This window comes from Equus przewalskii, chromosome 24, assembly GCF_037783145.1.
Source record: "Equus przewalskii isolate Varuska chromosome 24, EquPr2, whole genome shotgun sequence".
Lineage (NCBI taxonomy): Eukaryota > Metazoa > Chordata > Mammalia > Perissodactyla > Equidae > Equus > Equus przewalskii.
In genome coordinates, this window is record NC_091854.1 from 23,704,213 (window position 1) to 23,727,467 (window position 23,255).

General features: G+C 35.1%; 1 long non-coding RNA gene across 2 annotated transcripts in view; it reads left to right on the forward strand.

Moving 5' to 3' along the window:
* Nucleotides 1–2,703: 2,703 nt before the first annotated feature.
* Nucleotides 2,704–23,255, forward strand: part of LOC139079100 (uncharacterized) — a 163,733-nt gene continuing 143,181 nt past the window's right edge. The window contains exons 1-3 of one of the 2 annotated variants that reach the window (XR_011532407.1): nt 2,704–2,837; nt 13,560–13,645; nt 19,735–19,815. This is a non-coding gene — a long non-coding RNA (uncharacterized lncRNA). Of the gene's footprint in view, nt 2,838–13,559; nt 13,646–19,734; nt 22,723–23,255 lie in introns of those variants that run through there. The other variant, XR_011532406.1, reaches the window with a different exon arrangement.

Sequence of the window (23,255 nt, forward strand, 5' to 3'; positions counted from 1 at the left end):
TTGTCACATATTATTTGTAAAAATACAAATGGTATCCGTTATCTGCGGGAATGAGGCTGTCTGTCATTGCTATTCAGTGAGCAGAAAGCAACATCAGTAGTGTATCAGTTCATCATTTTATGTGATTAAGGTAAAAATAGTCACTCTGAAGAGATCCCATAAATTGACCAAAATATATATTTACAAAGAAGCATAAAAGACAATTTCTCATGATTGAATAAAATGGGGCAGTAAATATGATTTTTTTAGAGGATGTTTTAAAAGATAATGTCAAGCGTAAATTTGTCTCTCTCTTTATGGACAGGACAGTAAAGTGTGATGGGAAAGAGTAGAAAAGTGCTTTAAAAATCAATTCATGCTATTTCCCCTGGATTGGAGGGATGGGAATCTGCAAGAATAGGTCAGTTGAAAGACGGCGAATACATTCTTTGAAGCTATGTTCATTCCCTCCACTGCTGAAAAATAATACTCGCAAGGCTATCGCTGGAAGAGATGTCCAGCAATGCCATTGTTTTCTTAACCTTAGAGAAGGTGGCCAAAAATGAGTGGCAAACAAAGACAACTAGATGGGAAAACAAAAACATGGGACCTTAGAATAACAACAAAACCAAAGAACCATGAGAACATGTCACTAAAATTGCAAGCTTGCTTCCAAATAAATGCAATCAACCAACACTGAAAGACTATATTTTTGTAGTTAAAAATACTCCTCTTCCTCCATAACTCAGCAGACCCAGATGCTGAACAAGTTTTTCAACACATGTGTATAGGAAGAGGACATCAACATAAGCCTTCTCTGCTACCCTCGGGTAGAATGGATGAGAGTAGGCAGCAGCAAGGCACAGGTGGTGAGCAGGAGGGCGGTCTGGGTTGCTGCACAGAGCTGTGTTTTAAAGCTTTCTCTGCTGATTTTTCAAGGAAGCCTATTCCAATTCCAGGTCCTTTTAGGGTACCCCATGCCCTTGTGAGTGCTGTTCTTTATGAATGTGGTCTATTCTATATATTGCCAGCCACAGAGCAAAATCCTTATTGAAATTGGACTCATCACTTACAATCACAGATATCAACTCTCAAACTAAGATTTGTGAGAAACCTGCCTCATTATTGGCAGTAATGCCTTCTAGAATTTTTACCAGGTGGAGTCTTACCTGGTGGATGCTCACCAGGACACTAATGCCTTCTAGAATTCATCTGAGTTTTCCAACCCTCTTTAGAAAATGTTTGCTTCCTAAACCCTATCCAACAACTCCAAGAGCCAGTTTGCTTTATAACCCCAGTGGCCCTAATCTCTACCTCTTTATGAATAAATAATAATTATAGCTAAGATTTAGAGCACTCAGTAATTTCCAGATACTTTCCTTAACACTTTACATGTATGAACTCATTCACTCCTACCAAAAAAACCTATTATGCAGTCCTCTCTGATAGTTATTTCAAAGTAATCTATGTTCATTCCTTTATTTATTTATTACATCTTCCCTTCATTTGTTAATTTAATAAGAATTCACTGAGCAACCTTTTATATGCTAAACATGTGTGTGATACTGACACATATCAGTGACCATAAAGGATCTGATAAGTTCCTTTGAGGAATTTTAGTCTAACTAAGATCCTGACATGTGTCACCTGGATGTGCCCATATTTCATCAAGTCATTTATGACAGTTGGTGTTGTTTGACCTATTTGAGTTATAAATGGCAAAGAATTGTATATATCTAGGTTTGAGGAAAGCGCTGGGCCAAACAGAACACAAACAGTTTACCAATTCCAGGGCTTTCTGAAGTCTTTGCTTTTCTGAGTATGTTGAATATGCCTGGACTATCTTGAGTACCACCCCCACGTTAATAACAACCTCAGCATCTTTGGTTAAACCAAACTAAATAAATCTGGTTCATTTAAACATCTCATTCTCTGTCCCATCTCTCTGTCTATTTTTTAGTCAAAATCCAACACTTTTCTGCTCCTCTTCTATTTGCTGTTATCTTTGTTGCACTTGGGTTTCTGTCACTTTCATCCTGCTCTTCTTTCTAGTAGGGCTTTTGCTCTCAGTGCAGACTCACTGGGTTTCTTAGTTGATATTTCCACTGCATACTATTTCAGGGCTTTCTTCATATCCCTGTTCTTCTGTTTAACCATACGTATCAAATGGTTTTATCTGCATTTGGTTAAAGTTCCTTCCTTTGGGAGTAACCATTTGAGCTAACGGCTTTGCCCTTTACTATTCCACTCTGTTTATAAGCCCATTCTAAAAGTTTTAACTTGATCTCAAGTTTTAAATTCCAAATGCAGTGACCTTGCACAAGGCATAATGGTTCCTCAGTATCAAAAGTTTATATTGCAACTGAACTGAAAATTTATCATGTCAACATAACATATACAGGAAAAATATAAATTAAAACATCTAAAGAAAGTTTGGAGCACGTGCCTAGACATCAATGAAATGGAGAAAAACAGGGAAGCCTGTAAAATCTTGGAGATTTCTTGTGTATAAAAAGAATAATTAATAGACAATTTTCTCTGCAGATAAGACCTGATAAAGAGTAAACTCCAACATTATTGAGAAAAAGCAGTTTGCTTTGTTTTTATCTTTAAGCGCATTGTTACTATCTGGGGTTTTCAAAAACTTTCCAAGAGTGCAAAAAACTACAGATTAAATTGCAGCATAATAAATCACAATTAATTCCCAGGGATTCCTGGCTCCTCAGCATTGTGTGCTTGAGCGTGCCCTCTGCCAAGAGGAAAATGTGTCTAGGATTGAAGCCGTGCAGCTCTGTACTGAACTGTGCTCTTTGTTTACAAGCTCTTTTGGTTTCACCACCCTTTAAGCAAGATCTCATGTAAGTAAACTGGCAATCCATGTATTAAATTTCTCTTTAAAAACTGAATATATTTACAAAGTGAGCAAAATAGGAGTAAGGAAGATTTCATTTGAAAAGTAAAGTGAAAGTACATGATTAAATGAGTCACAGAGCTTTTGCACCTATTCATGATAATTACAATACCTTAAATCATAGAATGCTATTGTCTGGTGAACTCAGAGTGCCCTACTTCTATTCATTCATTTCTGTACAAATAGCTCTGTTTCATTTATTTGCTGATATTATCCCACAATAAGGAAGGGAAATAACAGAGTGTACTGAGAGTAATTGGTTAGAAAGTGAGATTATTAAATAAAGAGATTTTGACTTATTTATCTCTCTCTTTACAACAACTACTTAAGTGTCTATCATAAGAAAGTGCCTAAAAATATTTAGCTTGTTAAAGAAGACATTTTGGTTGGGGCCAGCCTGGTGGCGCAGCGATTAAGTGTGCACGGTCCGCTTCTGCGGCCCGGGATTCGACGGTTTGGATCCTGGGTGCAGACATGGCACCGCTTGGCAAACCATGCTGGGGTAGGTGTCCCACGTATAAAGTAGAGGAAGGTGGGCATGGATGTGAGCTCAGGGCCAGTCTTCCTCAGCAAAAAGAGGAAGATTGGCAGCAGATGTTAGCTCAGGGCTAAGCTTCCTCAAAATAAATAAAAAGAAGAAGACATTTTGAAAAAGTTACCGGCAAACTTAATTGAGTTTAGTTGAGTAGAAGGAGTATCATTTTGATGCTAGAGAGAGCTGGGTTTGAACCTTAATCTGACTGCTTATTGTTCTTAGTTGTCTCATTTAAACTCTCTGAGCTCCAATTTACTTATTTGTAAAGTGAGGGAATACTCTCTTAGGATGTTTGTGAAGATTATGTCAAATAATACATGGAAAGATCCCAGCTCAATTTCTAGTGAAGCAAAGTCACTTTTATTTATTATCATAAAAATATGCCATTGGTTGGAAGATAATTGTCAGCTTCTTTTGCTTTGCTCAATTCTACTACATTTTCCCTTCTAGAGTATTGAATCAAATGAGAATTAAGACAAAGCATGAGACTGATGGAAGACAAATTATCTTATTACTAATATAGAGTAAGTTGGGGTACATGGGTTACTGTGAGAAAGTAGTGCATGACACCAGTCACAGACCTTTAGTGTGGTATGTGTGTGTGTTCACGTGTGTGTGTGTGTAGGGGTGGTAGTGAGACTGCTAACAGTCTTGCTCCCAAGAAGTTAAAGGGAAGTACTGAGCTGAGCATTCTTATTACATAGTCCACCCAACCAGATAAGTTACTCTGTAGCTTACTTATGTTATTGTGTGTATTTTGATGTATTGTCCTTCTTTGTGTACTCATCTCTCTTCCTTTTGAGATCCTTGTGTTCAAGGACTCTATTTTACATTTTGTCTCTCTAGAAGTTACCAAAAGCTGATAGTAATTGGGAACTCAGCATTTTTCAGGGAAATGAATAAGTGAATGTTGAGAATTCTAACTGAAAATCAACAGTCGTCCCCCTCTGTGAATTTACGTAGCATATATACTGTGTCCTTCTTGGCTTATTATTAACGATGGCTTGCATTGGTTTAGTAGTTTTAAATACATTTATTCTTGCTTCTTAACTAGAGTGGCTGCTCTTAAAGACAGAAAACATGTCTTGCTTACTCCCACACCATTTGGCACAGTGCTGAGTACAGGATGGAGCTCAGCATATTCAACACTTTGAATGATAATACGCATTCATCTTTTAAAAGATGAGAAAAGCTTTGTAATTGTTTGATTTCAAAAGTAGTTTTCGCATCTAGAGATAACGTGATGTTATCATTTCTTCTAGCCTTTTATTCTGTACACATACACACATATGTGTGTGTGAATGTGTGAATGCATAGCTATTACAAAATATGTAATTATGCAACACATAATTCTGTTGAAATTATATCTACTCTGTTGAAACTCGTGTTTCCTATTCATAATGGATCATTGACATCCTTCCATGTCAATATAAATAGTTAAGCAATATAATTTTTAATGGTTGCAGAGAATTAAAGCATGGACATTAGCAATTTTTAATTATGAAGTCTTATAGATTAAAAAATATTTCATTGATAGGTAAAATTTCATTTTTGTATTTAGTGCACATTTATAATTTTTTTGTAAATTGACTGTTTATATCTTTTGCTTATTTTTCAAATAATGTTTTCATTTTTTTAAACCAATTTATAAGAACTTTTTATATAATGAGTTTATTAAACCTGTGTCTTTAACATGTATTCCAAGTATTTCATTTGTCTTTACAAAACGTAGATCTGATTATGACAATCCTTCCAACATAAAATTTTCCCTAACTTTTCGTTACTCTAGGGGTACAGATTTATACTCTTAAAGCATGACCATCTCCTTGGCCCTAGTTCCCACTGCACGTATTTCAGGATTCAATATTCCAGCTGTAGCTTCTCTGACTTTGCCTAATCACTCACTGCTCTTCCATTGGATTTCTGTCTGCTTTTGTCTTCTTTGCCATTCTCTTTGTTGCTATGGATTTATATTTTTATTATTCCTTTAGATCATCTTAAAAATTGTCATGAATCAGAGAGGAGATCATTCTGTTCTTTAGAGTCAGAAGCCTATATTTTGAAAAGTGTTTTAATAGAGATATGATAAGGGATCTCTGACTCAAGACTACATGAGATCTTATAACGTCTCTCTCTCGTTTTTAGCGTAGGATAGGGATAAAATCGTTTATCATCCCTATAGTCTTTGAACATGAACTATGTGACAAGGATTTTAAAGGTAAAAACACAAGATCCTTGTTCTCAAAAGTGTAGTGTCAAGAGAGGAAGGACATTACCTCCATTTAGGTAAAAGAGTGGAAAGCTTAATGGAGGAGGTAGCATTTGGTTTATCATTTTTTCTTTTGTTTAAGATTTTATATTTTTCCTTTTTCTCCCCAAAGCCCCCCAGTACATAGTTGCATACTCCTAGTTGTGGGTCCTTCCAGTTGTGGCGCGTGTGACGCCACCTCAGCGTGGTTCTATGAGCAGTGCCATGTCCGCACCCAGGATTCAAACCGATGAAACACTGGGCCGCCTGCAGCGCAGAGAACGAACTGAGCCTCTTGGCCATGGGGCCGGCTCCTGGTTTATCTTTAAATATATATAAGATTTCAGTGGTGGTAATAGGAGGGAAGGACATTCCAAGTTGAAGCAGCATCAGCAACAGCAAAAAAAAGAAGGAGAATTAAGTCTGTTGCCCTATACAAAGGGATATAATTATCTATCTATCTATCATCTATCTACTATCTATTTTTTCCTTAAATAGCAGTGATGGATTTGGACGGAGTGATATGGTATACAGTTTAATTCTTTATAGAAGCAATCACAATCTGCATGGCTTCAAGTGAATGCAGTTGTTTGAGTATATACACTCTCCAAGGTGTGGAACACAGTCCGCTTGTTGGCTTAGATGTGGTCAATGCTTAGTGCCATGGCCAGTGACTTGGGTCTCATTAACCCCATCAGCTGCAACAAGAAGGTTGCATTACCTACACAGTTCTTAAAGTGCACGTATTTTATAAATGCTGTCTTTGTTATTTAGTATGTACATGAAAGAAATAAAAACCATCTGCTACTTAAAAACAAAAACCTTTGAATACTTCAAAATGATTTCCACCAGGGTATTGTTCGAAAGAAGAGAAATGAATGCTGTGATCCCCTGTAGACTGTAGCATAGTATTGTAGGAAAGATCTGTTTAAACTACCATTTCTGCCCACCTGTGAATTCCCCATCAGTTATTTCATTTCTCTAATACAATTGCATGACAGAAAAAACACAAATTAATGCTACTGGGTCCCAATGGAATCCATTTTGAAGTGTTTATATGCACTACTGAACTAAAAAAATAAAGGTAGCAGATGCCTCTATCAAAGAAGCCGTGGCAATGTATTGTTCTGTTTCTGTGAGCACACACATAGTCAAAGTGCTTGTCAGTCATGAAAAGCCTTAGACTTCAATGAAATGGCTATAAGCCGCTTCTGAAACTACAGATCCAAATAGTACAGCTGGAGAACAAGTGTTTGACGCTTAAAAATATTGTGCCTCTAGGACTAATTACGCTTTTGCAAACTTAGTAAAACATTGCTGTTTATTTAAACTTCGGCTGTACAAGATCTCCCTCAAATGAATGGTAGCTATTCTGAAGCCTGCACATAAACATCTATTTTGTGGAGAAACTGGCAATTAAGGACTTGTAATGAATTCTAGTCTTTTTCAATCTCTTTAAAAGAACACTATCAAATCAAAGAAAACAAGATATGAACGATTCTTTAAAAATCCGTCTTGTCTTTTTCTGATGACTTAAGACTTCAGGAAAATAGCTTATTTTCCTATGTGTTGTACATTTATATATTCATTTTTTGTTACAAATCCAAAAAAAGTTATAATTCATGATTCCCCAGAAGGACTCCACATATAATTAAAGGATTTTAAATCTCTTTAAGACTATTCTGGGTAGGTGCAATTCTAGAGATATTTCTTTGTTTTGACACTCTAGCTACATGACAGAGATTTGTTTTACAGGTTCATTGGTTTTAAGATCACTTTAAACTCTTTAAAATATGCAGGGCATATCAGAAGAGTGTGTGAAGATATTCCATAAATACTGGATTTATTTTATTATATATAAATATACTCAGAATATATACAGAATAAACTTCTGTGTATCTAGGGCTTTTTAGGAGCATAGCAGATGACAAAAACTTGAGATTATAGGTATGCTATTTTCCTGTGATAAACTGGGCCAAAATCAAAGAATATATAATTACTTGATTTTAAGGTTCATATTTTATAAGTAACAAAAATTCTAGCCCAATACAATGTAAAAAGAGAAGTATTTTAGATTGATGGATACTTGATAATTACATCAAAAGTTTTACCTTGAGAGAACCAGGTATTTCAGAGATGAGGAGGTTTGTCATGATACTGAAACCCCTCCTATGAAACCCTTACTTCCTACATGGAGTGAGTGTGCTGGGAAAGGTCAGATTGCTCCCTTGGTCTCCGATGGCGTTCTCCCCATGGATTGCACATGGTGAAGGATCTTTTATCTACTGCAACTGTTGGTGCATTTTTGATATCCTGAGTCATAAAGAATTCATAGAGCAAAGAAAAGCAAACAATTACAAAACTAGAAAGGGCTACAGCCTAAGTATTGCCTCATGCTAGATCCTTCTGCTTTGAATTTCATGAGCATCTAAAGTTGAACTGGAATGCCATGCGAGTTTCAAGGCAATTATTTGGACTTTACCTGCATCAACCTACGCCCACGGCGTTTCTCTTTCTAAAGAAACAAAACAAACAAATGCAACAATAAAAGGAAAATACTTATTATCTCTCTTAGAAAACAACACTAACAACAAACACGCACAGTCCATATAGAATCAACAATGGAACCATGCTACACGGACATTGTGTTATTATTAGTGAATACATATGACATTCTATATTTGGCTTAGACATCAATGAATTAATGACATTGTATTCTGTCCTTCTTACATAAATAGAACACTAGTATTTGTGTTATTTTTCCCTGTTGTCATGGTCAAGCTCTTAGGAGCTACAGGATTAATTTGTAAGATAACTTTGTTCTCTCACCCGTAAAATAGGAGGTTGTAGGAAGGATTAAATGTTATTTTGAAAATCTCTATCCTAGTACCTGTCACATGGTAAATGCTGCATAAATGTTTGTTGAATCCAAATATGATTCCCTTTGGGATATTTTCAATCTAGATAGGGTCTCTTATTCCATCTCTGCTTTCAGCACTTGGAAATAATATCAGTAATGCATTATTGAGAGAAATACAATGGCTAAAACATAGCACCTTAAAAAAAATCTGGATGGTAGAATTAAGGTTCTGTTGTATTTTAGCGGATGTTAAGATGGTTCCTATGTAGAAGTAGGCTAGGTGTGTACATATGCTGCAAGAATTGAGGATTAGCAAAACTCAGATGTACTCATTCTCCTTTCGAAACAATTTCCTCTACTGGACACTTACATTCCTGCAATTATGGCCCTGGTCTTTGCATTTCCAGCAAGTAGCCTCGAAGTCAAGGTGTATTTTCCAGTCATATTTATCCCTGTATTGCTAGCACATTTCTTAGTGCCTGGCATATAAGAGTCACTGCATAAATTTCCCTTGAAAAGATTACTACTGGTGACAATGCAGGCACAAGCAATAGTCTGTGGAGGGCAAAGAACTAATTGATTGATATTAATTGAGATGATGGAGAGAGGAGAGAGTTTCATGGTATATGTTCATGTGCACTATTCACATGGAACGGTAGTCGGGACTGAGGAAATTCAACGGGAAAGAGGCTATAGCTCAACTGAGAATATGTAAAGGGAGAATAATGCAAAAGGAATAAAGAGGTGTCGAGAGTAAGTCTCACTTCCTCCACAGCGGTGCCAGGAGTAAGCCCTGACTGGTAAGGCTTTTCTTCAGTGGGCGGCCAGGCTTTCAGTGTCAGTCCTTGGGGTTGAGGAGTTCCACGTTCTAACTTCCTTTCCCCAAAGAGCACCCATTTTCTGTTTAGGAATCTGTGAAAGCCAGTAACTGAGGGAAGGAACTGTGGTAGAAATGGCACAGACAAAGCCAGGGAACAGGTCCAACTGAGCAGAGAGCCAGACAAGGGGCAGGTGGTTGACAGGCTCAAAGCTGAAGAGGCAAACTTGCAGGCTTACTATGGAAGCGAGAATTGGGTCATGAGTTGACAGTGAACAAGTTAAAGATAGATTTCTGCCAGAAGATTGCAGTGAAAATATGTCCTGGGTTCTGAGCAGTAAATTATCAGGAAGATATGAAGCGGAGAGAAATACACCAAAGAAGTCTGAGTTAAATTGGAGTAGGCCATACTTTAACAGGGAATTCTCTCCTTGAACTTCTGAGGCAGCTCTGTACCCATATTTCTCTGACTCTCCTCCTTAAAAAACTCTATTGCATCCAAATATGAGTCTTTTTTTTTTTTTTTGAGGACACTTAGCCCTGGTGGGACGCCTGCCATAGCATGGCTTGATAAGTTGTGCATAGGTCCATGGCCGGGATTTGAACCATCTAACCCTGGGCTGCCAAAGTGCAGCGTGTGAACTTAGTTGCTGCACCACCAGGCTGGCCCCCTAAATATGAGTCTTTAGTAGTAGTCTGACTTTGACCAAGCAGCTAACCTAGTGGTAAGCTGGAAACTAGTACTAGATTGCAAAAGCTGATTGTTTAATTTTCAGGAACTTTGTAAGCCAATTGTTAAACATTGTTAAAGATTAAATGACACAACTTAAAATCAAGTATCTTATATTAAAAACAAAGGTAATTATTATTTCTTAAATTATGTGCTGCAGAGACTTTAATTCAGAAATATTTATAAGGAAATTGTATATTTTTTTTTCAGAGAGCTGGATTTTGATTGTTAAATATTTACCAGCATGCTACTGAACTAACCCCTATAAACTTTAGTCTCTCATCTGGTAACTTTAGAAAGTGATGCTTCATACCTCATAGAGTTATGGAAAAAAATAAATGGGGTCATACAATACTTAGTAAATGGTAGAAGTTATCGTGAAAAATTATTATAATTTTGCAAAACTATCTTAGTTTTTTGATAAATATCTGTAGCTAATTCTTAAATATGTAATAAAATCTTTTAAATATTTAAGCCACATGATTTGTTTTCTAATCAGAGATAATGATTTTGCATATATGTTACGAAGAGCTGTTGGTTCCTTTAGGAAGCCTGTCTGAAGACTCTCTCCAGAAATGATATTTTTTGAGAGTTGCAGCGTGTTAAAGAGTTGCTAAGGCAACCATTGCTTGCTAATAATGTAGTGATAGAAAAGAAAAGGTAATTTGAGGAACAGTGCTTCTCAAAATTCAGAGAAGAAATATAACTGAACAAACCCCAATTGAAAAAAATGACAGGCCATGGGCAGTTTCTTTCTTGAATTAGCAGAGGGAGAGACTAGATGGTATTTGGCAAGATGGAGAGCCACGGAGGCCAGACACATTTTTACACTCTTTTCAACCTCACCGCCTTTATTTCTCATCATTAACTTCTTGTGATTTTAAAGTGATGGAATTAGAGATGCACTATAATTCTCTTAAAGCTAGATTCTGCCATTCTGATAAAGATATTAAAGTACCTAGTCTTGTCATATGGTTGCCTTATACCTCAATAATCAGTTTCTTTTAAGTCAATAAATGTCCTGGAGGTCAGATTTGAAAATCTAAATTGGTAACCTGACACTAGTAAATGTCACGTTCACATGGCATGGCACCCTCAAATGGTTTATTCACTTCACTGTCTTTTGCATTTTATCAATATAATAGGATGTCCAATTTGAATGCTCAGCTGAAGGCTGTAGTAAGAGAAAGGTATTAAACACACTAACATTTACTTTTCACATATAATTACTTCAAATCCTTAATTAATCTGATGAGTTAGGTAATATTGCCCCTTTAATGATATGACTGAAGTGTCTAGAGATTAAATCCTGTAAATTGGGAGATGCCAAAGCCCAGATTTTATTCTAAGCCAATCATAATCTTAAACTAAGAATTTTTTTCTCATTGTGCTTAATACTGATGATTATTCATGGATATATGTTTAGAACAATTTGGTTTTCCCTTTTTGGGTCAGTTCTATGCTATTTTGCTAGATTCTTCAGCTTTTTAGATCTCACTCTTTATATATATTATTTTCCTGATAGAAAAAAAATCTCTTTATCCAAGTTGTATCTGGTTAAAAGAGCCATAAACACAATTATTTTAACTTTGGCTGTTTACCTGCTACAAATCACCTTGCAAACAAGTAAGAAACACAAAATGATATGTAGATACTAAGATTTAGATGAAACAGATATGCTCCATATGAATTCCTTAATAGGCAGGATTGCATCTGGAGATCCTGAACACAAAAATGAGCAAGAGAAAAGGCTTCTATTTACAAATTCAACAGTATTGCATTATGATTTGACATGGACACAGATTGAGGTTGCAAACAGCACTGAAGCAGCAGCTGCAAACAATGCTTACAACAGCTTTAAATCAGATCTAGAAAATAATCGTTCCAGAGAAAGAACCTTACAATATTTAAGTAACGGATTGGCAATTTAAGGCTTCATTTTATCCAGCCCTTTTTTTTTTCTAGTTTGTTGGCTATTTATCCTCCATTTGATCCTCTCTGAGTCATAATCTTATATTTGCAAGTTTACAATTGCCAGACTATGCATCTTTTTATAATAATAAATATGTTTAAAAACGTATACATGCACACATAGATGGTCAATGTGAAAAGTCCGCACTGCTTTGCCATTTCATCAAAAACAAGTAGGAATTAATGGGTACTATGACATCGGTGTTCTTTGGGACTGTTTAAATTAGAAAGATGCTGAAAGGGCAAAGGGAAAAAAATTGATTAAAAAAAATCCAAATTCCCTGAGACTTCACTGAATAATGAGCTCTAACTAAGCATGGAAATTTGCTCACATACTATGCAGCTAATTTAGGAGAGAATGAAGAATGGACTGTTGTAAAAGACACACATTATTTCCTCTGGAAAAGCTTTAAACAGTTTGCAAAGTCAAATTTAAAATGTTTTTAATTGCGGTCCTTTGTTGTTGCCATGTAAGAATGTGCTTGAAGTCTGTTGAGCAGATTGAATCGTAGAGGAGATGAATGCCGGTTAATATAAAAAGGGATTTTGAACTTACATTTTTAATGCATACATTTCCTCAGTAAATTTTTTGTCTACGGTTGTAAGACAACCTCTTGTAAATGAGCTTGTGCTGCTTCTGTTTCTATCTTATTACATATCAAATAGAAATAGACAAATGGTTCCAATGGGAAGTCACCCATCATAGCATTGCTACGTATTTTTTTTAATTTCTGGATATTTATTACTATCTCTCAAAATTACCATCCTGTTCACTCATGTAAAACATTTTATCTGTCATATTTTATCTGTAAGTTTCATGTAATAATAATTAAATTTCATTTTTTCAGGAAACATGCTTTTTCAACATTTTTACTAAGTCAGCATTTTATTTGTATTCAATTTACTTGAAAAGAGGAAGAAGGATGGATCTGTTATTTAACCAGGCTCCTCAGTTTACACGGTGCAATTTAAAAGCTCTGAACTCTTTCATTTGTAATGTACAGGACTCTCCATCTATGTCGAATCCTTGCAAACTGTCTCTACATTTCTTAAGGATAATTTCCTTTTGAGAAGTGAAACATACAAACCTAATCCATATCACTCAAGAACACATGTACACTACGCCATAAGGGAGAATCTTGCTTTAGATCATCTAGATTTGCTAAATTTTGGAGCAGCAATTTAAAAATTCTTTGGTATTTTTTTTTGTTTTTGCATTTTACATTTAGAGATTTAAATAATTTAGGCAGTCATGAGATCAAACCTGACCCTTAGAATTTGTTTTTTCCTCCTCATATAAATTTGCCAAGGTGATATTTTATGTTCTTATTTATGTAACCATAAGACCGGTTTTACCAAAATGTGACACAAACACAGTCATGTATATTTCCCCTAAGAAACCTGCCAGCACAGGCCTTTATTGTCAAAGTCTGGTGTCTTCCTTTTGAAGCTCCCTCCACTACATTGTTACAATTTATAGATTCAAATCCAGATCTTCTTTGTTTCAGGTCTTGTTTTCTTTCTATTACATCAGTATTAATTTGTTGGAAAGCTGAATGAAGATCTTTGATTCAAAGTACATCAAGTTGGAGAGGTAGGTATATGCTCACTCATACAACCCGAGGACTTTAAATATTTCTTCTTTCTGGATTCCTACTTACTTTCTGAGCTCCATTTCCAACTTCTTAATTGTCTACTGGAAATTTCTTCTAGAATATTGCACAGGAACTTCCAAGTCAGTAAATGCATCTCAAACCATACTTAAAATCTTTACTCCTAACCATCTTTTCTCTCACATTCCCTAGCTAGTTAAATACTATCACCATTTAACCACTCAAATAACACATCTTTCTAAACCTTTGGAGTATTTTGTGTCCCTGGGTTCATGCATCGAATGACTGTAGGTTTAACTAAAGGGATGTCACTAATAGCCATCCATCCCTCTCCGTTTTCCTGGTGCCATAGTTCAGGCCAACACCATCTTTCACCTGAACTTCCACCACCATGTTTCACACTGCACATAATTCATTTTAACTTCTGTGTTGTTGTCAGAATTACTTTACAAAAGTCACCTGTGATCATGCAATTTCCTTTATTTAAAAAAACCCTTGCTCATTCTCTATAACCTATAGAATAAGGTTCCAATTCTTTAGCATAGTATTCATCTGATATATCAGATGCTCTAAGTCCTTTGCCATCCATCGGCCCTTAGTCATTTCAGGGTACTCTGCCTGCAAACATTGATTTCTCTGTGACTGAGAATTTTTCCCCCAGTACAATGGAAGGCAGCTTCACTGGTGCACACAGCAGGTTGGTAGATGGAGAATTAGCAGTCTCAGGAACAGCCCTCAAATAATGCCACTTGGGAGCTGGTGAATTAATACTGCATATCTCCCCCACACTTTGGGTACGATAATTCTAAGATGAGTGTTTTATGCCATTTCCCACAGTTTCCCTGTGAGATTAAGCTCCAGCCACCCAGGTTCTCCATGCAGTAGCTAGATGAATAATGCAAATTCAGAGACTGCATTCTCTTTCCTGAATCACATCCCCACTCTCCTACCAGTGCCCTTTCCGAGTAAGCTGCTTGCATTCAAATCCTTGTCTCAGGATTTTCTTCTGGAGAACACATACCAAGAAAAAGGTCTTTCATGGTGCGTATTACAACTTCCTTCTTGGCCACTCTCATCCACATTCCCACACTCTAGTTCATTCAGAACTCTACATCTTTTCCCAAAGTGAAACTTACACTGCCAATCTATGCACATTTATTTATACATTCCCTTCTTTCTCCAATGTCTTACTTCTCTCTGTTTTTTTGAAAATGTATTAATCTTTTAAGGCCTATTAATAATGTATGCTTTATTTGAAGTCTTTTCTAAAACCACACTCAAAACTGTTGTTTCTTCTCTGCTTCAATAGGAAATTTTTACAACTTCATTATTCATCACATTATACTGCGGTTAATTTGTGTCTGCATGTTGCTCCTCCTGGATGCTTTATGAGCTCCTTGATGGAAGTGTTAATTAAAATTATGAACTTATTTTCCCATGAAGCATTATGACAAATAATGTAATATTCTAAAGCAGGAATTTAAAAGAAAATATGATGTGTTTATTATCATCTTCGACCTTCTCTAGCCCATGTATACTAGTCTGCTTGAGCTGCTATAACAAAATATCATACACTGGTTGGATCAAACAATAGAAATGTATTTTCTCACAGCTCTGGAGGCTAGAAGTCTGAGATCAGGATGCCAGCATGGTCAGGTTATGGTCAGTGCTCTCTTCCTTGCTTGCAGATTGGCCCCTTCTTCCTGTGCCCTCACATGGCGGAGAGAGAATGAGCAAGCTCTCTGATATCTCTCCTTATAAGGGCACTAATCCCTCATGACCTCATCTAACCCCAATTACGTTCCAAAGGTCCCATCTCCAAATACCATCACATTGGGGGTTATGGCCTCAACATATAAATTTTGGGGAGGCATAAACATTTAGTTCATAACACCACAGAAGATTATTGGAAGACCTAGGCAACTTTTCTTGTTGAATCCAGATGGGTATGAGGTTGATAATCTTTCTATACACAGAACTTCTGTCAATGCATATTAGAGCTTTCGTGTACAACTTTGCAAAATGTGCCATTTCTAACTACAAGGGTGCTATTTCCATTCACTTGGGATATGAACGAAGGCCTCTGGAGTTCGGTGGGCCTTAGGCTTTCCCATTCCTTGTCCTACTCCTCCGTCTCTGTCTTTACAGGTAGTTTATATTCTCTTTAACACATATTCTTCAGAATTCTATAATAGTATATGAGCCTATATGCTCAAATATAAGAATATGATTTTTGAAATTAGGGTTCACTTACCCAATTAGAATCATTTTACTTACCCATTTCAAATTTTGGGGTTTTTTTCTCCTTCGAAACTACCTAATGGAAATATGTCTTAGTGTCTTGTATAGCTCTAATCCATTCTTTTTTTATAGCCCCACAAGACTGCATGATGTGGCTGTGCCATGTGATACTTAGCACTTGAAAGTTAGTTATTTGCTTTCTAGTTTTTTCCTCCACAATCAATGTTCCAACAAATATATTTCTTACAACAAATATATATCCTTACATGATTTTTGCTTTGGGATATATTCCCAGAAATGGAATGATTAGGTTGAATGATGTGTCTAGTTTTAACTTTGTGGAAATTGAAAGACTGCTTCCCCAAAGACTAAACAATTCATTTCCCACCCTCACTGCATGAGAGAATCGCTTTCCCACACTCCAGCCAGCAGTAAGTCTTAAAGCTCTTTTCAAAGTTTTTGCCAGCCTGATAAGAATAAAATGATTTCTCATTGTTAATTTAATTTTCATTTCCATGACTACTAGTGGATTTGAACATCTTTTCATATTTCTGTTTACCATTTGGATTTACTCTGATACGAAATGGCTATTCATGTCTTTTGCCCATTGTCTCCCCTTGGATTATTTTTCTTTATTTCTGATCATTTAGTATCATAAAGATATTAACTTCTTTGTTTATCAATTGAATTACAAATATTCCTCTAGACTCATTTTATTTCTATTGAAGTTTTGGCATCTTTCATCATGTAAACTTTTAAAATCTTTATATTATGGTATATCTGTATTTTATAGATTCTATGTTTTCAGTCTTGACTAAGTGGTACACCGTACCCTTTACACATGCACCTTTTCAGAGTTTTTTGTTTTTGGAAGATGTTCTTTTTTTTATTTGTCTTTAATTCAATTGGAATTGTTTCTGTATTGAAAAGAATGATCTGTTTATTTCATTATTATTTTTTATTATTTTATTATTATTATCTATTATTTAGCCTGTTGTGACAATGCCATTTTTAACTGTTTCATACCTTTCCTAATATATCGAATTAGCTTTGTCAATATTAAATTCTTATGAATAAATAACATATTTTTCTATTTCATTAATTTAATAATTGTATTAATTTGTTCTCTCTGATTTCCTTGGCTTAATTTTTCTCCAATTCACTAAAAAGAAGGATATTGAATATATTAATTTTTGTTCTTCTTTAATAGTCATAGCTATTAAGATTATGCTTTTATTCTCCAAGTACTGATTTTTCTTAGTCATTAGATTTGTTGCAAAGTATTCTCCTTTTCATTTCTTAATAAATGGTTTACAATTTTATTTTAATTTTCTCTCTGACTTAAGCATTACCTAGAGTTGTTTATTTATTTCATAGTTGATGGTGCTTTTATGTAATCAAAAATTACTTCTACTTTTATTGACAACATTAGAAAAAGTAGTCTTTGAAATCTGTGTTTTCGCTAGTGCTGGATTTTCTTAAATTGTGCCTTTTATCATCACATTATTTCTTATCCTATTTACTATCTTCAAACTTAAACTTTACCTTGTCCAATATTAATCTTGCCAATCCTGCTTCTTTTATGTTGTATTTGTGTACTAGATCTTTACCTTTGTTTATTTTTGATATGTATCAATTAGCCATTGATACAAACTACCCCAAAACTTATTGTCCAATCACCCCAAACTTCATGGCTTAAAATAACGAGACAGCTAAGTGGTTCTCCTACATTGGCTGAGCCACTCATGCGTCTCCTGTCAACTGCAGCCTGAGAAGGTGATTCTACTGATCTGTTATGGGCTTTCTTAAATATTTTGGAGTTAGTTGGCTATTGTTTTGTCTAGAATGGCCTCAGATGGGGCAACTGGACATTTTTCCATGTGGTCTCTCACCCTCCAGTAGTCTAGCCTGGACTTTTTCATGACAGTGGCAGGGTTCCAAGAGACAAGTCAGAAACATGCAAGACTGACACACTGTCACTTCTATCAAAATCAAGTGGCCAAAGCAAATCTTAAGAACAGCTGGATTCAAGGAGTGAGATAATAATGTTCACCTCTTGATAGGAAGAGCTACAAAGTTACGTGGCAAAGATCACCTTCATAGCTTGCTTAGAGAATTGGAGCCGTTTTTGCAGTAATCTGTCATTAAATCTTAAATTTATCACTTTATTTTTTGTGTCTTTATTATAAACAGTATTTATAATTGTTTTAGTTTTTAATCTAATTTGATAGCCTCTGCATTCTTAAACTAATTTTGCATTCTTGATCCCTTTTTTGGCAATTCCCCGTTTTTGGTGGTTTGATCAAATTAGTATTAGTTTCATTTTTTCTCTCTTACTTACTTACAGGGTCTGCTACAATTTCTTTTTTTGTTAATGACTACTTTTGCTTTCTTTACGCTTTTCACTGAAAACATAGTACTAGACTACAATTTGTAACTGTGGTATCGGTCATTTCCTCTTCTGAGATGTGGGGTTTTTCCCACCACAATACTATAATCCTCAATTAAGAGAAGATAACGAGAATAATTTTATTTCTTCCTTTCTTCCCCTTCTTTCCTGCTCTGTCCGGTGAGATGTTTGAATTATTTCATCATTGCATGGCTTAGAATTTGTGGGAATATTTCTTATAGCAATGCTTCCATTTTCTTTTCACATTTGACTCACTTAAAAAAATGATCACATCAGATTGGCATAGTTCAAGCTGCTACTTGTGGTTGTGCAAATTGTGCATTGCACAACTCTAGAAGTACATTTACTTTACACTCATCCTAGATCTGTATAGTTGTTTCAACAATTTTCTGGCATGTGCTAGTAAAGTGTCTTGGAAAAGGAACATCAATTTGCACCACATTGCCATATAAATTAGGGTCTTTATTGAGCACAATGGAGTCAAGAAGAGTAGTCCCTCCTTATCTGCAGGGAATAGTTCAAGACCTCCAGTGGATGCCTGAAATGATGGAGAGACCAAACCCTGGATGTACTATGTGTTTTACTCTACATACGTATGATAAATTTTAATACACAAATTAGGCACAGTAAGAGATTAGCAACAATAACTAATAATAAAATAGAATAATTATAACAACGTACTGTAATAAAAGTTAATGCAGATCTTATCAACCTCAGCATATGATTTTTTTTAATTTCCTTATTAAGTCAAGAACTTTCACTTATAGGAAGCACTTTATGACTTCTCTTTGGCATATTTAGATTGCCAGCTTCACTACTCTTGCACTTTGGGGCCATTATTAAGTAAAATAACGGTGATGAACACAAGCACTATACTGCTGTAGTCAAACTGAAAACTGAGAAGGCTACTAAGTGATTAAGTGTCAGCTAGCAGATACAGTATAGACACACTGGACAAAGGGATGATTGATGTCCCCAGGGAGTAAGAGCGGGACAACAATAGATTTCATCATGCTACTCAGAATGGCATTCAATTTAAAACATTATGAATTGTTTATTTCTGGAATGTTCCATTTAATATTTTTGAACTTTGGTTGACTGCAGGTAACTGAAACCACAGAAAGCGAACTGCAGATAAGGAGGGGGCTACTGTAATCAGTGCCGCCACCAACTTCAGGTGGTGTGGGTACAGCAGGACTCTTGGCCACTTGAAGTACTGTGATGTTTTGGAAGTAGGAGGAGAGAGGGTGTGAAATCATTCTTTAGGGTAGTGGAAAAGTGAGTGGATGGTTTGCAGAAGAGATAGCCCAACTGAGATTAGAGTTGTTAATTTAAAATAAGACCGGTCAGCGTGGTCATGAGTCTTCTTCTCTTTCTTTCTTTTTTTCTTCAGCTTTTTTTTTTTTTTTTTTTTTGCAGATGAGCAAGAGAGTTGATTCAATCAGAGCTGAGATTTTCTAGGTGAGAACAAAGAATGAAACAGAGGTCACGGACTTGAAGGTATATGCAAACCAGTGATTATAAAGAGGTGAAATGCCAAAGTTATGTTAAAATGGACATGGGTAAAGTTGATAGTAGAAGGCAAACATTGCAGAAAGATTGAAATAAAATATGAAGTTTGGGAAAAAGTTATGCTTGTTGGAATTGCTTAGCCTATATTGCCAATCAACAAGGATATATTATTTACTTTGAGGAGATGAAAGATACTTGTGGGAAAGTTTAAGAAACACTGTTTGAGGAAGCATTTTTTAAATTATAACTATTGATGCAAGTTTAAGATAATATTTTTACTGATTGTGACCTTAATAATTCAGATTATATGATTTCAAGTCTGATCAATTTTAGTGGATGTGTGTGAAAACATTTTGACTTGGTGAAACTCATGGAATATTTTTATAGTTATGAACTTTCATTGCAGAGCATATATTAGTCAAGCTGTTTAGCTGTTACTAATAAAAAAGTGAGATGCTAATAAAAAATGACAACTGAGATGGGTCTACATTTTAAAAAAATGATTTTAAAGACAAGAAAAATGAAGTTAAATACAGGTATCAATTTTTTCAGCCCATAAGTTGGAAACATATTTAGTTTATCCTTATAAGGTTCTACAGATTTTTACGTAGATTTATTTTTAGATTTGGAAATGGTTTTATAGAGCAAAATTTAAACTATTTTATGCATAATTCTTATATTGTAAATAGATACAGTTTTCAACATATTCTGAATTTGTTTCAATTAAATGGAATTTTACAGTTCAGACTTATTCGATGGCTATTTGTCTTAGGCTTATGTTCTCTTTCATCATCTGACATTTATAAAGAAAGACATTGCTTTAAAAAAATAATCTAGTCTTCATTGTAATTGAAAGGTATTTTTCCTTTTTTAAGTTTTCTCAAACACTTAGTGTATTTACCAGAGCTAATTGCTACAAATGATTTATCAACTTAAAATACTGAGGGATATTTACAAAAATAATTTTGAATCTTGGAGAAATAATTAGAAAACACTACCATTTTATGGTCATTAATAAATTTGTGTAATTAGCCCATCACTATTATTTAAATAGGCCATATAAGTTATCTGATCCTGGATCACACCGGTGACAATAAATTACACCTTGATGCTTGGTATAGGACCACAATTTATTCCTATAGAAGGCGTCAAAAATGAGATAAGTAGGTAAATGATGGAATGGATCCTTCTTTATGTTGAAAATTTGTCTTTTTGCCATTTAGGGACCTCGTACAATAGCCAGATTTTTTTCTGTCTTGTATAAAGATGATTTTTAAATTCCAAAGAAGATAAGATTATTAAGTAGCATTTCAGGATTTAATAAATGTGTTCTAAAACATATCCATTTAAAAAGATGTATTCACTATATTTTATAAATAACTATATTCTTAGGATAAGATTCTTCCTACACAGTAAAATTCCAAGTTATCTTTCTTGTAACTTTGGAAAAAACATCGCTTGTGTATAATTTTGGCAAACAATTTTTTAAATTATATTTTATTGTGCTTTGTGCCATTCAGCCAGAAGAAAAGATAAAGAAGGTAAAATGGAGGCAGAGCAGAAGTATAGCCGAAGCTTAAAATGCACACATACATACATGCATGCACACATACATGTATATGTTTGGTAGTGGTACAATTCTCAACATATCTAGAATAATAAATTAGTAAAATGCTTGTAGAAGATAATAAAACAGGCTTTCTCACTAACGCTGTTCATGATTAACTCTACTAAGCATGCTGACTATAGAGCCCTAGAAGACTAATGGCCCCCATTGATAGCCATTATTCCTTCAGAATCTCAACTCCTAGGCACCCTAGGAGGTCATGACACCCAGCCTAACGCTGTACACTCTTACTCCATCTGGGGCATGCATCCGACCCAACTTAGCTACTCTGTCAGAACAACAACAGCAGTGGCAACAACAAGAGTCAACAAACGCAAAATTTGTCTAGGATCTCATTTGATCCTCACAACATTCTTATAACAAAATGTTATTTTTCCCATTTTACATATAAAGAAATTTGGTTTAGGTAGTTTCAATAACCCCTCCAAGGTGCTCAGCAGTTACAGAGTGGAGTGGAGATTTGTACTAAAATCTGTTTCATCAGAGCTGATGTTCAGGTTTTAACGTATACATTTCGTCTCCCCAGTGTAGCCAGCGGCATGTGTGGTGAACGTGCACAATGTGGTGAATGGTGAATAAGGAATATCTAGGCCAGATTCTCATCTTCAGGAACTTTAATAGGGAATAAATGGGGAACAGAGCAGTTAGTGAACATAAGCTGAAAGATCATGAGATTGAAAGTCCAGTAGGACAATGATGACTGTGAATCAACAGAAGAAAACCAAGAGGCAGCTGAATCTGAGGAATAGAAGCAAAAAAGACTTCAATAAAGGATGAAAATGCAGAATTATGGGCATAAAGTAGAAAAATTATGTAAAAGAGAAACCAAAGTTCAGAGAGAGCTAGAGAACTTATTAAAGAATTTTATTTTCAAAGTGATAGAGAAGTCTCCCATTGGTTCTAATGGACCTGAAAGAGTGATACTTTTGAGAAACATTGACCCCAGGGCAAGCTTAGTTCAACTTCTGTTCCATGACGGGTGGGGGTCAAACTTAGTGCAGCGTCAAGTGAGTTTCTTGAGGAAGTAAATAGAGCCAGTTCTCCTGGTATCATTCAAACTTCAGGAACAACAATTAAATGTAAATGCCAATAAAACTAGGCCACTCTTTCAGAAAATGTTGCATCTTTGCTGTATTGCTTTTTCTCTTAATTAATGCTCTTACCTAATATTGTTTTTTCTGTTATTGTGAATTGTAGTAAATTTATACAAAGTGTATAAACATATATTTACAATGTAAGTAATAATAATAAATAATTATCTGAATGGAGGTTGGCAAATTAGTCTCATCTTTTAAATTTTTGTGTTATTAATAGTTATTTTCCTGTGTAATTTTTTGCTTTGGGTGTTTGTGTTTTCTAATTAAAATAGCGAGTGGTTTGTCTTTTTTGTTGATTTTTTTTAAGAACTAGGATTTTGATTTACTAATGTGATCAGGTTGTTTTCCACTTTATTTTCTTCATTTCCCATTATTGTATCCTTTTATGTACTTTTGATTTACTACATTGTTTATTTTTAAGGTTCTTAAGTTGGACATTTTAACATTTATTTGTCATTGTTTAATTTTTATTGATCCAGATGTGAGGGCTATGAATTTTCCTCTATTCACTGTTTAAAGGCTTTTGATAAATTCTGATATGTAGTGTTTCATTCCTTGCTATTTTCAAATATTCTATAATATCTGTTTGCATTTCTCCTTTCACCAAAGAGTTGTTTAATGGAAGATCTCTACATTTCCAGATGGAAGGCTCTTTTTTGTGGGAGGTAGAAGTGGGAGTAAGTGTTTTTAATTTTCAGTTTTAT